Consider the following 14061-nt stretch of genomic DNA (forward strand, 5'->3'; position numbering starts at 1 on the left):
GTATATAATACTGAGAGCATGCTTGAAAGAGAGTCTATCAATTGTGGAGCCAGCTCAGCACTGAGGTGAGTGAAAGAGACAGATGGTTGTAGGGTAATAGTTGTTCCTGAATCATGGCGTGGGACCTAAGGCTTCTGTACCGGCTGAGAAGAGAGCATGGCCTGGATGTTGGAACATCCAAGTTGAAGGATGATGCTTTCTTGTTGCAGAGCTCCACGTAAAGGTGACCGGTGATGGGGAGGGCTTGGTCTGTGATGGGGAGGGCTGTATTTTCCACTCTTTGTAGACTTTTTCCATTCCTGGAAAGGATTTTTTATACTTTTTTTTCCATTCCTATAATGTTATGATCTTGGGTTAGATTTGGAAATTAATGGAGGAATTGGAGATGGAATGTAAAGCTGAAATCATTAACACTGTTCAACACCAATATCTCCAGCTGTAGTTGCATGAACCAGTTGGCAGCCATGGGGTGGGGGGAGCTTCTGCTAGGAAGTGGGATACCAGTGATCAGTTGCTCCATTATGTCTGGAGCCACTAAGACAAACGAGTCAGACTAGAATCAGTTTCAGTAATACTTGCTCCTGTCTTGGTGGCCTAACCCCTTCATTCGGCCGCCTGCTTCTCCTGGTGATAATTCACCGCTTAATCCTATAGTGAGCCAGAAATGAGTATTATGTAAGTGGAGGGGTTATACCTCCTCTCTGTGCAGGTCATGACGTGCTAAGTTTGCATTGGATCATATAAAAGCTAGGGTGAAGTGCTGAAAGTTAAAACTATTTAGTAACAGTGTAATGACTTTGTGATCAATTGAACAATATCAAAGCTGGTGCCACAGTTTGTGGGGAATGTCATACAATCATGTGAAGCTGTATTTACTGACCATGACCAGATTTATGCAATGCTTTAATGTTGTGTGGCTCTGAATTTCAGACTATAAGTCTTGACTCTCGGCAGTGAATACTGTAGCCATTTGATTATGCTGCTTTTCATTGTGCGTCTAAAGGGGTTCTAGGTACCCTACAGAAGAAAAGCAATTTGTACTACCTTTAAACATAGAAAGGACAATTTGTCCCATTGATTCAATGCTAGCTCACAGAGTTACCCCATTCCTCCCATTTTCCCAAAATCTATTCTCACCATATTCCTATCAATTTTACCATCCACCTCCACCAAGGACAATTTATAGAGGCTAATTAACCAAATGGCATGCTTTTGGCATATGGATGGGAGGAAGAAACCTGTCCAGTCACAGGGAGAACTTGCAAACTCTACAAAGGGACCGCTGGAAGTCAGGATCAAACCTTGGCTGTGAGAGATGGGAGGTAGCAGTTCTGGGAGATGCACCTCTGTAGTTCTCCAGCCTGTTCATTTGGACAAGGGTTTCTAAACCTTTTTTTTTAAATTTTCTGGACCCCTACCATTAACTGAGAGGTTCATGGGCCCAGGTTGGGAATCCCTGAAATAGATGATCAATATTCTGTCAGAAATACACCCTCCAATCCACTTCTGCAAAGCTCCAGGATGGAATGTGTTTAAGAATACCTGCTAGAACCTCTTCTTGGCATGATGCTGTATCTCTTTAAGAGGTACAGAATGATTTGAACCAGAACAGGTTAGCATTAACCAACACTGGTCATTTTCTGAACTGGCCTTGCTTCTGGAATAGTTTGCGAGAGCAGACAGCAAAAGTCATGTAAGTGTGGTGTGAAATTAAAATGTATTGTATATTCAGGTATTAAATTTTCAAAGTGATCTCTGAGAATGTTTTTGAGGGAATTCAATTTACATTTGGAGACAGAGTAAATAAAATTCATCTTCAGAGTGGAAGTGTAAAGTTAACAGTCAGTGGAAAGAAATATTGACCAAAGTGTTCTATTTCCCGTCTGTAATTAAATTTTGGCATTGAGTCAGTTTAAAATACTCTTCATATTATTACTTCCATCTTTTTATTTGATATTTATGGTCAGAGATTTCCAAAGAGCGAACAAAATTTTTTTATACTTCTACTCACGCAACTGGTTACATGAATAACTTCAAACATGAGTGAACTTGTTTCAAAAACATGGAAGAAAATATTACAACTGGGTTTTATGGGCCAGTGAGTCACAGTTACTGAGGAAGGATGTTTGTGGCTTCCAGAAGGCTTCTTTGTTAATTTCACTTTACTACTAAAGATCAAACATGGTCTCTTGCAGAGACTTTTGGAATAAGGTCATCATTCTAGAATTTGACTGAATGCAAACAGAACATTCCACGTTGATCTAACCAATGCATAGGATAGAAGGAAGTAACTCTGATTCAATTAGAACTCAGACACAACAGCTTAGTCAGCTGGTGCCACAAAACAGACAAGTGCGTGGAGCAAGTTTCTGGAATACCATATTTTGATGGGCTACAAGTAAAATCTTCCAAAGATCATAAAATGAGTCCACGGACGATTAAGCGAGGCTTCGTCACTGCCAGAAGTATAACTTCAGAAGTCTTTTTAACTGGATCACTGAAATACTCTAAGGATATTTCTTTTGATATGGAATTTATCTCAAAGTCAAGCATGGCATTATGCTTACATAAAATAAGATAGATAAATTCTTTATTGATCTCAAAGGAAATTACAGTGTCACAGTAACATGACAAGAGTGCAGATATATAAATATTAGAAGGGAAATAAGAAAGAATAAAAAAAAGTTGCCTCAAACAGTCTGACAGGAGGGGTCATCACTTCCCTGGCTATAGGTTGACTCATCGTAGAGCCTAATGACCTCATATATCACTCTTTGGAGAAGCTCAGTTGCCTTAGTCTATTCTCTGTTCATCCACAGTGGCATGCAGAGGGTGTGAAACATTGTCCAGAATTGAAGGATTTTCTGTAGGGCCCTTTGTTCTACCACAGCCTCCAATGTGTCCAGTTGGACTTCTATAACAGATACAGTCTTTTTAATCAATTTATTGAGCCTGTTGGTATCACCTGTATTGATGCCATTGCCTCAGCACACCACCATGTGACAACAGACAGGTAGAACATGTGAAGGAGAGGCCTGCATACTCCAAAGGACCTCAGTCTCCTCAGGAAATAGAAGCAACTTTGGCCCTTCTTGTACACAGCCTCTGTGTTGGTGCTCCACTCAAGTCTGTCATCCAGGTGCATCTCCAGGTACTTGTAGGTCCTCACCAGATCCACATCTTCACTGTCAAGAGTAACAGGGAGCAGTGCACGCTTAGTCATCCTAAAGTCCATCACCATCTCCTTTGTTTTACTGATGTTGCAGATGATTGAGCTTGTACCATTTGACGAAGTCCTCCACCAAGGTCCTGTATTCATTGTCCCTTCCTCCCTTTATACACCCAACTATTACTGAGTCATCAGAGAATTTCTGCAGATGACACGATTCAATGTTGTATCTAAAGTCCGAGGTATACAGGGTAAACAGGAAGGGAGCAAATACAGTCCCTTGTGGGGCCCAGAGTTGCTTATAACATGTCCACCATGACTAGAATTACTGTTGTGAATTTTTGCTTCATGCAGGAAGTTAGTGCATTTTAATCTTACTTATTACTTCAGAATCAGAATCAGAATTATGCTTAGTATCACTGGGATATGCCGTGAAATTTGATAACTTTGCAGTAGCAGTACAAAGCAATACATGATAAATCTAGGAATAAAACTGAATTACAGTAAGTATATTTATGTATATTAAATAGTTAAATTAAAATAAATAGTGGGTAAACAGAAATTTTTAAAAAACTTAATGAGTTAGTGTTCATGTCCATTTAGAAATTGGATGGCAGAGAATGAAGAGAACATGTCCCATGTGGTGGGGGTCTTTAATGATGGACACTGACTTTCTGAGGCACCGCTCCTTGAAGGTATTAAGGATATTATTGAGGCTAGTGCCCTTAATGGGGCTGACTAATTTTACCAGTCCCTGCAGTTTACTTCGATCCTGTGCAGTGGCAACCCCCCACCCCCAATACCAGACGGCGATGCAGCCAGTCAGAATGAACTTCACAGCACATCTCTAAAAGTTTTTGAGTGTTTTAGGTGATAAACCAACTCTTTTCAAACTTCTAATGAAATATAGTCGCTGCCCTGCTTTCTTTATGTCTATATCAATGTGTTGCGACCAAAACGTACTCTAAAACATTTATAATGAAAATGTTAACAAAATGCATTTGATTGTGCATAAAGTTCCAGCAGATATTGAATTCAATCACTTTAATAGTGGTACTCAGTTTCTTGTGCTATATTTGGAAACTGAAATATGTATCCCTAAGTGATTCATCTTAATTTTATCAGGAACATTGAAATCTTGTTCTTCCTACTGTATTGGGAATCATGCTTCTCCTCCTGAATTATGTTTTTAATCATTTGAAATAATGATTAAACATTGGCAAAACAGCAAATACTCTGTCCCATTTCTTGCCAAAACCATTTAAAAAAAGACATATGAGTTTTATTTTGTATTGATTTTATCTCACAACTAGTCTATTCTACTCAGTCTATTCAGTTTCTTTTATTGAGGATTTTTCTCAATATTTTGACCATGGGTATTAGATTTATAGCTTCAGTGATGTGAGTGGAAGATCCAGTTATTTCATATATGCTACATAAATAAATTATTAAATGTGTTTGCGTTCAGTAGGAAATTACAACGCTAGAAGTATTTCACACAACCATGGTATGGATATCTATTTTAAGTGTAGGGCTGAGATTTTCTGCATGTTACTTGTTTTTAATGATTCTGTCCTTTGCAAACAAGCCATTGGCTTCAGGAGTGGGGAGTACAGTTCATTACAGGAAAGAAGAGATCATGGTCAATCCTCCCATCTTCCTAATCATAGTTAAGTTATTATTCTGTAATGATTATAGAGCATGGGTTTCCAACCTGGGGTCTTGCTTAATGATCTATGGCATAAAAAAAAGTTAATAAAGAAGAACATGTTGAAAACTAGTCTCTTACATGAAAATGAGTTCATGATATACCACCTTTACATCTGTCAGCACTTTACACGCACCTCAAACTGTAGTTAAATTTGTTTCCAGTAAAAGCTTCACTGACATTTCCTATCTTACAAATAGCCTTGTATCACATCCTGTGGGCATCCCTCTTGCTTGACCTTCCCATCCCCAAAATGTTTTCACATAATTAGTGAAAGGGTCTTTATGTTCTAGGTTGTTTATCAGAGATTTCTCAAAAGAGCAAGAAGCCATTAATCTAAAACACAACCATGACAAACAAATATTTTCTTCAAGGGATAGCTAAAATCTTTAGAACTCAAACTCTTTTAAGAAAGCGTTTCCTCTGCATTTCCGATCAATGAGGTCTTCCATCAGATTGAAAACATATTAATGGTTGGATTGTAGGATTTTGTGAATAAAATATATGAGAATCATTTTATGTGCTTAATAAAAGCCATAGCCCTTTACTTCCATTATGAAGAAGCCAAAAGTAGATGCCTTACACTGATGTCATTACATTAGACACTGCCTCTTAAAGTGAAAACAACAACTCAATGATGGTATTTGTGAATTATATAAAAGTTTCTATTATAAATAATATGTGTCATCTGTCACCAATTACATTACCCTAATGGATCACTGTTCGAGCAATATTTATTTTGTTTTTTTTGGAAATCAAAGGGAATCAAGATTACTTCAATACCTCAGTTACATTACATTGTGGTGCTGTCAGCAACTTAGCTTCAGGAAAAGCAAGTCTATGTGTTACAAGAACAAGGTTACAAAAAGACAGATAGAAAATAATTCCTCAAAGTTTTCACAAACAGACAGAATGATTATGGTTCCCATGTGGCATAGTCCATCCTTAACCACTTCAACAGTCGTGATCAGTCCTTCTAAAGACTTGACTGGTCCTCTCCAACTTTATATTCTAAAACAGTCCCTTGCATCTATGAACAACAATCTGTATATACACATAGTGACCACTTTATTTGGCACATCTGTACACTGTTCGTTAAAGCAAATGTCTAATCCGCCAATCATGTGGATTCAACTCTATGCATAAAAGCATGTCAAGAGATTCAGTTGTTGTTCAGACCAAACATCAGAATGGGGAAGAAATGTGATCTAATGTAACTTTGATTGTGAGATGATTGTTGGTGCCAGGCTGGGTAGTCTGAGTATCTCAGATACTGCTGATTTCCTAGGATTTTCACACACAGCAGTCTCTAGAGGTTACAGAAAATGCTGTGAAAAACAAAAATCAACCTGTGATTGGCAGCTATGTGGGCTAAAACCACTTTGTTAATGAGAGATGTCAGTGGAGAATGGCCAGACTGATTCAAGCTGACAGGAAGGCAACAGTAAGTCAAATAACCACTCATTACTGTGTTGTGCAGAAAAACATCACTGAACACATAACATGTCAAATCTTGAAGTGGATTGTCTATGGCAGCAGAAGACAATGAACACACACTCAGTGGCCACTTTATTAGTTACCTAATAAAGTGGCCACCAATGTTGTGTTTTATAACCTCAAAATATTAAACTAATTCAAAGGAAAATATGGAGAGTCCATAAACAGATATAACTTACTCTTTATTTTAAGTGAGGTTTACATGTATCAAGTGGTAGCATGATGGAAGTATTTTTACATAAAGCCTGCACTTAATTATTTAAATGGACAAGAATGGTTAATCAAGCATTACATATTCAAGATAACTGAAATATTACTGAAATATTAAATACACAACAACTGTGTATATATTGAGGGATTAACTTAGTTAGCCTATAGTCTGCACTATAAAAGAGTTATCACAGAAAATTTGATGCATGAGATGTTTTACTTAATGTCCAAAAGCTTTGTCGCCAAGATCAGAATAAGGGATGTTTTTGATATGCCAAGGACATGGCCTAGAAGACGAGTACGCCTTAAGGGTGCCGGATTTTCGTGGCTCTGGAGTTGGGCTGATTCAAGGCCGGTGTTGCCGCCTGATGTGCCGTGGGAATACACGGAAGATCATAAGCAGCGAGCTGGCTGCTGGCTGTGTGCCGAGAACCCCGAGTTTTTTGAGCACAGAGCTTGGAAAAAGTGATGCAATAGACTCTGAACACCATAAGTCTACGAGTTGTTTTGTTATGTCTGACCTCTCGCTATGAAATGGGAACACCACTTTATCCCTTATTAGAGAGAGGGAAAGCCTGTTGTGTGTCAAATTACCGGGTGAATGAGTAGCCTTGGGGATACTGCAAAACTGTGTCTTTATTGATGCTTTACTGCATGCTTGAGTGGTGGCAAGGAAGCGGCAGTTACAAATGCCAAATTTGGCTGAGTGTAGTTATTTCATACTGTTGTTTAGCTGGAATTGATAACAGAGCTAGAAAAGAGTGAGACCATGTTGAGTTTTGCAAAGATTTGAACCTTAACCTGGAGAAGTCTGATCAAGTTTTCTGAATTTGTTGAGAAAGGATTGTGCCACTTAGTAAGCCAGGCATGTTCTACTGAGAATTAAAAAATAAATGAAATGTTAAACAGAAGCAAAATATCTCAGCAAGCAAAGCAATGGTTGTTTATTTGGACTTGGCAGGTGGAACTTGCAGAACTGTGCCAGAGACAGGTGGAAGGCACATGGAAGCCCATAGTGGTGGAGTGTGGAGGTTTTGCTGGCTGCTTGCTATGCAGAACCTACTCTCTCCTTGGCATTACAGGGGCTGCAAAAAGGAGAGCCATCAGGGCCATCACAGAGGCTGCTGAGTGAGGCTTGAGATGGCCACGGGACAAGAGTTGTGGTGTTTGGACGAGGGCTTCTGGGACACAAGCCAGGGCCATGATTAGCCCAGGCTGTTTTGCCCGGGTGAGCCTGTCTGATATCGAAAGATCGAGACACCCATTGACCCCAGGTTACATCACTGATGATGTATCCCAGCACATTCCAGGATGTACCTTAACCTCAAGCTTACAGAGGGTGGAGTTTAGAATGTGGGCTGAGAATAAATTAGAATAATTATGCCTTCAGTTAATAAAGGTATAAACAAATATTTGAGCAGAAGAAGAGCTGAGGCAGGGGTGGGCTTGTTACAGAATGTTACAGAAGGTGAGCAGGCATTTTAGTAATGTGTATATGCATATGAATTGTGGCATTCCTCTGGATCAAATAAGACATCTAGTTTCCACAAATTGGGGACATTAACACCAAGAACAGAGAAGTTGTGGCATTCAATTGAAGAAAAATGTCGACAGAGCAGACTGGTGGTGAATTTATAAACATCTTTTTTCCAATCAGTGAAATACTCTCTGGAATTATCTTGGATATAGAGAACACAGGTGAAGTGCTGGAGGAACTCAGCAGGCTAGGCAGCATCTATGGAAAAGAGTAAACAGTCAATGTTTCAGGCTGAAAACTTTCATCAGGACATTTATATCATCTTGGATACAATTCCTTTCCAGCTTAAAAACAAAATCGTGTATTGCACCAATTTATTGTTTTAACGTTTCCTAGCAAGCTGCAGGAGACTCTTCAAAGTAAACTGTTTATTATTATTGTTTGATGGCTGCATTTGTTATTGTTTTCTCTGGCAGTACCACAAAGATAAATGCCAAAATATGCTCAGTATTTATGTACAAACTGAATCTCAGCATGTACCAAGGTCCATCTGAATACATTCATCCAAGGAGGCTTCTATTTTTTTCTTGATCAATGTCATTAATACTTTTTAGATATTTACATCTCTCACAACATTATACACACAATAAAAATAAGGACACTGAGAAAAAATGTTTTAACCTGTCATCCTTTGAATGTACAGTCTTAATAAAAATTATTTCAAACCTGGAAGTTCATCTAAAGGATTTGATCAGACAGAGGAATGAGTCGTCCTCTTACAGTTATAAGGCAATGTATACTTTTATGATGTTCCGCAGCAAAATCCAGTCAACACGTGATATATTCTGTAAAAAAGACTGCTAATATTGACCAGGTGACTGCTAAGAAGATACTGATTTATTTATCTATTTATTTATTCAGAGGTGCTGATTGGAATAGGATCTCTAGCCCTTCAAGCCTCTCCACCCAGCTACATACTGATTTTAACCCTCGCCCACTTATGGGACAATTTACAATGACCAATTAACCTACTAAATGGTGTGTCTCCGGGCTGTGGGAGGAGATTGAAGCACCTGGAAGGGACTTACAAAGTTGCTTACAGCAGACACCAGGAATTGAGCTCTGAACTCCAAAGACCCGAGCTGTAATAGATGTAAAAGTGAAAATGTTGCTGTACTATTAATTTCTTGAGCTGCAACAAATAGAGATCTACTGAGCTTGAGTAAGGCCCTGCACTTAGCAACCGATGGCCTTCAGTAACCTGCTTGCCATCCTGTTTCAATTTTGTTTGGTTTCATTTTGTCAGCGGGCAGGAAACCACCAAACCTGGATGTGTGTGTGTGTGTGCGTGCGTGTGTGCGTGTGTGCGTGTGTGTGTGTGTGTGTGTGTGTGTGTGTGTGTGTGTGTGTGTGTGTGTTTTGCTGTTTATTCTTGACTTGTTTTGTCTTTCCAGACCGCTGAGCTATTCGAAATTGATCAGAAAACAATAATTAGATTAAATCGCTTGCATGATTTTCACAACGTAACCACATTATAATACGCAAGATGCAACTATGGCAAGAATAAAGTTCAAGAAATTGATGAATGCCATCTGCATTTGTAGAAGAGAATCTTATTCTTTTCAATTGCTTCACACTGTAAAGGTCATTCCACATTAAAGAGTCTTTGATTACAAATGAGAAGACACTCATATGGTCTAAAGAATGTCAGTGAGTGTTTGAGAGAAACATGCATCGTCCAATAACTCTCACTAAATATGTGCTTCAAAATTACATGTGCTTTAAATCGAAGAAACAAGGCCTTTTGGCCCACAGGTCTGTGATGGTAACTAGTAGAACAATTATATCTTATTCTGTTTGTCTTTATTTTCATATTACCTTGCAAATTAGTCTTTTTTACAATGCTCTTTGGCTCAGCATTGATCCATTTTGCCATTCACCTACACTAAGGAGGCTTCTCTGAGGATTGTCACCTTGTTGTGTTGGAGAGACTTGTGAGTTTCTGAGATCTTGAGTATGACAGCATCTGGGGGGGATCACCTATGGTGGTGAGGTCAAGAGGGAGGTTCCAGGATGAAAAGACCTTGATGGTGGTGCTGGAAGAGGATGATGACACATCACAACCGCAGTGAAGGTGGAGGAAGGCTGTAGTAGTGAAGGGTCCACAGCTGTCTTGCATGCTACTCCACTGGAAGATGGTGCCAGCAAGCAAATTACCATGGGTGACATTCTTCAGATGGTCTATGAAAGTATTCCTTTCACTTCTTTTTCTTTTATATGTGTTTCTAGTTCTACTGGAGCCTGTGATCTACAGTTTAATGACATGTTTTCGGGCCAATTGAGTGACCTAGTGCTTTGCTGTCTCTGAGAAGATCCTGAGAGGTGATGGGCCTTGAAGCCAAGGAGCGCAGAGACAGGGCCGAAGTCCATGATTGACTCCATTTCTCACCAATCTTGCAGATTAAAGTGTCGAGGAAGACTGAAACATCAAGGTGAGTGTGGAAGGCGGGCGAATGCTTGGCCCTGCCTACCAGCCTCTCGCTCGCTGCTGCCGGAGGAGGGTGTCTGTGCATGACAGTCGTTCGCTGCTCCCAAAGGAAGGTCACCGCGCCTGAATGGCCTCCCTCTCCCTTGATTCTGTCAGAGGACGGTACAGAGGTTCTGGGTCTGCGTTTTACGGATTGGAATAAAGGCTGATTTATACTTGTGCATTGCATCTACACTGTAGGTACCACATACTTTATGCTGTACCTATGCCGTAGGGTGACGTGCTCCTCCCCAAAAAAGTAACTCACACATCGCGGCAACACAGACCGCAACAACTGCAATTGGTTCGCTTGGTAGCGTCGTATTTCCTTCTAGGCACTTCCAGTTGCTTCTTCTCCACCATGTCTGTACACTGATGCGAAATAGATGAACCAAATCATCAAATCTACCCGCCAACATGCGAAAATGTTTGAAATGCATTTCCTCATCCATGTCTCTCACGAAGAAACTCAACACAGTGGCGTAGAAACTCCACCGCCAACTAGCATTTTGGCGCACAGCAATGCATGCTCGCTACAGCGTACTGCCAATGCAGAAGTGAAAATCAGCACTACAGCGTAGGCTGCGGCGTAGCCCGTATGCACAAGTTTAAATCAGCTTTGAGTGTGTGTGGTTTAATAACTCTTTTGTGTTTTATTTTCTGTGCTTTTGCTGTTGTTTGTGTGATTTATCATTTTTGTATGTGATGGGGAGGTTGACGTTCTTGTTGCCGTTTGCATGATTTATTTCTTTGTATGGGGGGGAGTTGATGTCTTTCTTTGATTGAGTTCCATGGTCTTCTCCATCTCGAGGATGTCTTTGGGGAAGATTAATCTCAGGATTGTTTGCTGGATTTGTACTTTAATAACAAATGTAATTTGACTTTGAATCCTTTAGACCCAGACCCTGACGGTCAAGAACTGTCTGGTGACTGTCCATCCATCAGCCTCCCAACATTAAACAAAGCCACGCACAGGTATTCTCCATTAAGGAAAACCGTCGGAAGAACCTCATACTCTACTTGAGTGATTGCACTGTTTCAGGGTATAGTTTAAAATAACCAATTAACTTAACAGTAGGCATTTTGGATATGTGCAGAAACCACTGCTCCCTTAGAAACCCATGTAGTCACAGAGTGAACATGTAAACTCCACACAGTCAGCATCTGAACTCACGATCAGACCCAGACCTCAGGGAGCCATGAGGGGTAACTGCCACTAGGCCGCTTATGGACGGAGGCCTCTATCACTGCAAAACAAGTCCATATCACGATTTCTCTCTTTGACCATAAGATCTACTCAAAATCAGGAAAAAAGAATAGCAATGTGACAACAATTTAATCTTTAATGAAGAACAGATTAAAATACTGTCACTGATATTTTTTTTCAACTTAATTTCTTAAATCAGTTGGAATTTTTTTTCAAAGCTCAGATAATCTCTCAAACAACATGCTCCAGTGAACGATCTTTGAAGGGATTAATGCTAAGGTCAAATTTCATTCAGAGAAGAGCTGGATGAACATCTGATTTGGACAAATCCGAGGCTTATAAGGACTTTCTGATCAAATACTTTCTGGAATTTCAGGCTTGTGGTCATGTTGGGAACACTGAAAACTGATACGAGAATTTCATCAGATAGAATAATAAAGATTGAAATTTTAGCGTCATAACCTTTCATTTATATTCCATTATTTTTGGAAGTCAGCAAAAAATATCAGATTCTCTCACTTCAAATGTATCTTCAGTTATTGTTTCCCCTCAGAAGACTAAATATTTTGGCTAATATCCATGACAATGCAAATCGTAAATGGTCTGTTGGAGGAAGGAACCTTGAAGGGGAAAACAGATTTTTTTTTGTTTTAAACTTCGTGTTTCTTTAAGTATGGGGTCAAGTTTAAAACAAGGGCAGCTGTTTCTTAGTGAACAATTAGTTGCATTTCTAGAATTCATTTCATAAGGCACTGCTTATCCTCAGTTGGTATGTTAACGCTAATAATTATATCATAAATCATCTAGGGATATCACAGTGCACACCACATCAGGAAACTAAAACCTTCTTTACATTGTGCAAACACTTGCAGAGAATGTGCTGAAAGTTGATTTTATTACTAAATGACTTTGAAAGTTATTTCAGATGGTTTTAATCCATCTACCAATCCAACCATCTGTTCTTAGTTTAAGGGAGAGAGAAAAAATGGCTTCAGTTGCAGAAATGAGTTGACTTTGGATTAATTTACAAAATCTTCATCCAGACCCAATAAAATGTCAAACATTAAGCCTCCAAGTATGGTAAACACCATTGTTCAAATTCTAAAATTGGACTGTTTTCAGGAAATAGTTTAATAACTTCTTTTTAAAGTTCTTTTTAATGGGAAGATTCTATTATTCCAACTGTACATTTCACACTGCAGCTGCTGAATGAGATTACCATTTCTGCTAAAACCAATCTTTAAAGTGAAGCTGCACAAAACATTGATCTGTGCAATCAGTAAGGGCTGCTCGTACGGTGATTTTCGTAATGAACACGAGGTTAGTGCTACCAGCACCATATTGTAGTCAGGTCAAGTTTATTGTCATTTAGGCATATACATGCATAAAGCCGAACAAGACAATGTTTCTCCAAATCAGCGCGTAAAGCGCAGCAATACACTTAACACACAATAACTTAGGAAAGTAAGACTTAAAGCTACAAATGAATTACGTGTTTATAAACAAGGTAAAGTGCATAAATTAAATATTTTAGGGTACAGAACAAATTAACAAGTGACATTTCAAATGCAATGTGGCAGGGAGTTCCGAAGCCTAATAGCCTGAGGGAAGAAGCTGTTTCCCATCCTGACCGTTCTTGTCTTTATGCATTGGAGTCTCCTGCCTGATGATAGAAAGTCAAGAGTTGCTGGAGGAATGGGTGGGATCCTTGATATTACCAAGTGCCCTACGTATGCTGCGCTCCTGATAAACGTTTCCTATGGATGGTAGGGAGACCCCTATGATCCTCTCACTTGTTCTCACAGATGTTTGTAGGTAAGAAAATGAGTGGTGGATATTTATTAAGCATCTCTGAATTCTTATACTGCAGGGCTATTACAACCAAACACATTTAAAAAAAATCTAAAATATTACTTCTAATGTGGAACTTTGAAGTCTTCCATTGAATTTTTCTTGGTATTTCATGGGATTGATCAAAAAATATGCTAGTTCTCAGAGGAATATTTATTGGATTGTCTATTCTTCACAGAAAACAAACAAAGCAACTGATTTACTGTAACTGAATAAGACAGTACAGGCGACCTGGGTTCAATTCCTACAGCTGTCTTGAAGGGGTTTCTACGTCCTCTCTGTGATCTCATGGGTTTCCTTTGGGTGCTTCTGTTTCTTCCCACAATCTAAAGATGTAACAGCTGATAGGTTAATTGGTCATTGTAGATTGTCGTGATTGGGCTCGGATTAATTTAGGGTTTGCCGGGTAGCGCAG

The 14061-nt window shown here is 39.3% G+C and overlaps 1 long non-coding RNA gene across 1 annotated transcript in view; it reads left to right on the forward strand.

Annotated features, from left to right (window-relative positions):
- Positions 1 to 12024, forward strand: part of LOC132383346 (uncharacterized) — a 29515-nt gene extending 17491 nt beyond the window's left edge. Inside the window, exons 2-3 of the long non-coding RNA XR_009508632.1 lie at positions 10351 to 10553; positions 11485 to 12024. This is a non-coding gene — a long non-coding RNA (uncharacterized LOC132383346). The remainder of the gene's footprint in view (positions 1 to 10350; positions 10554 to 11484) is intronic.
- The last annotated feature ends 2037 nt before the right edge of the window (positions 12025 to 14061 follow it).

Source organism: Hypanus sabinus, chromosome 30, assembly GCF_030144855.1.
Source record: "Hypanus sabinus isolate sHypSab1 chromosome 30, sHypSab1.hap1, whole genome shotgun sequence".
Classification (NCBI taxonomy): domain Eukaryota; kingdom Metazoa; phylum Chordata; class Chondrichthyes; order Myliobatiformes; family Dasyatidae; genus Hypanus; species Hypanus sabinus.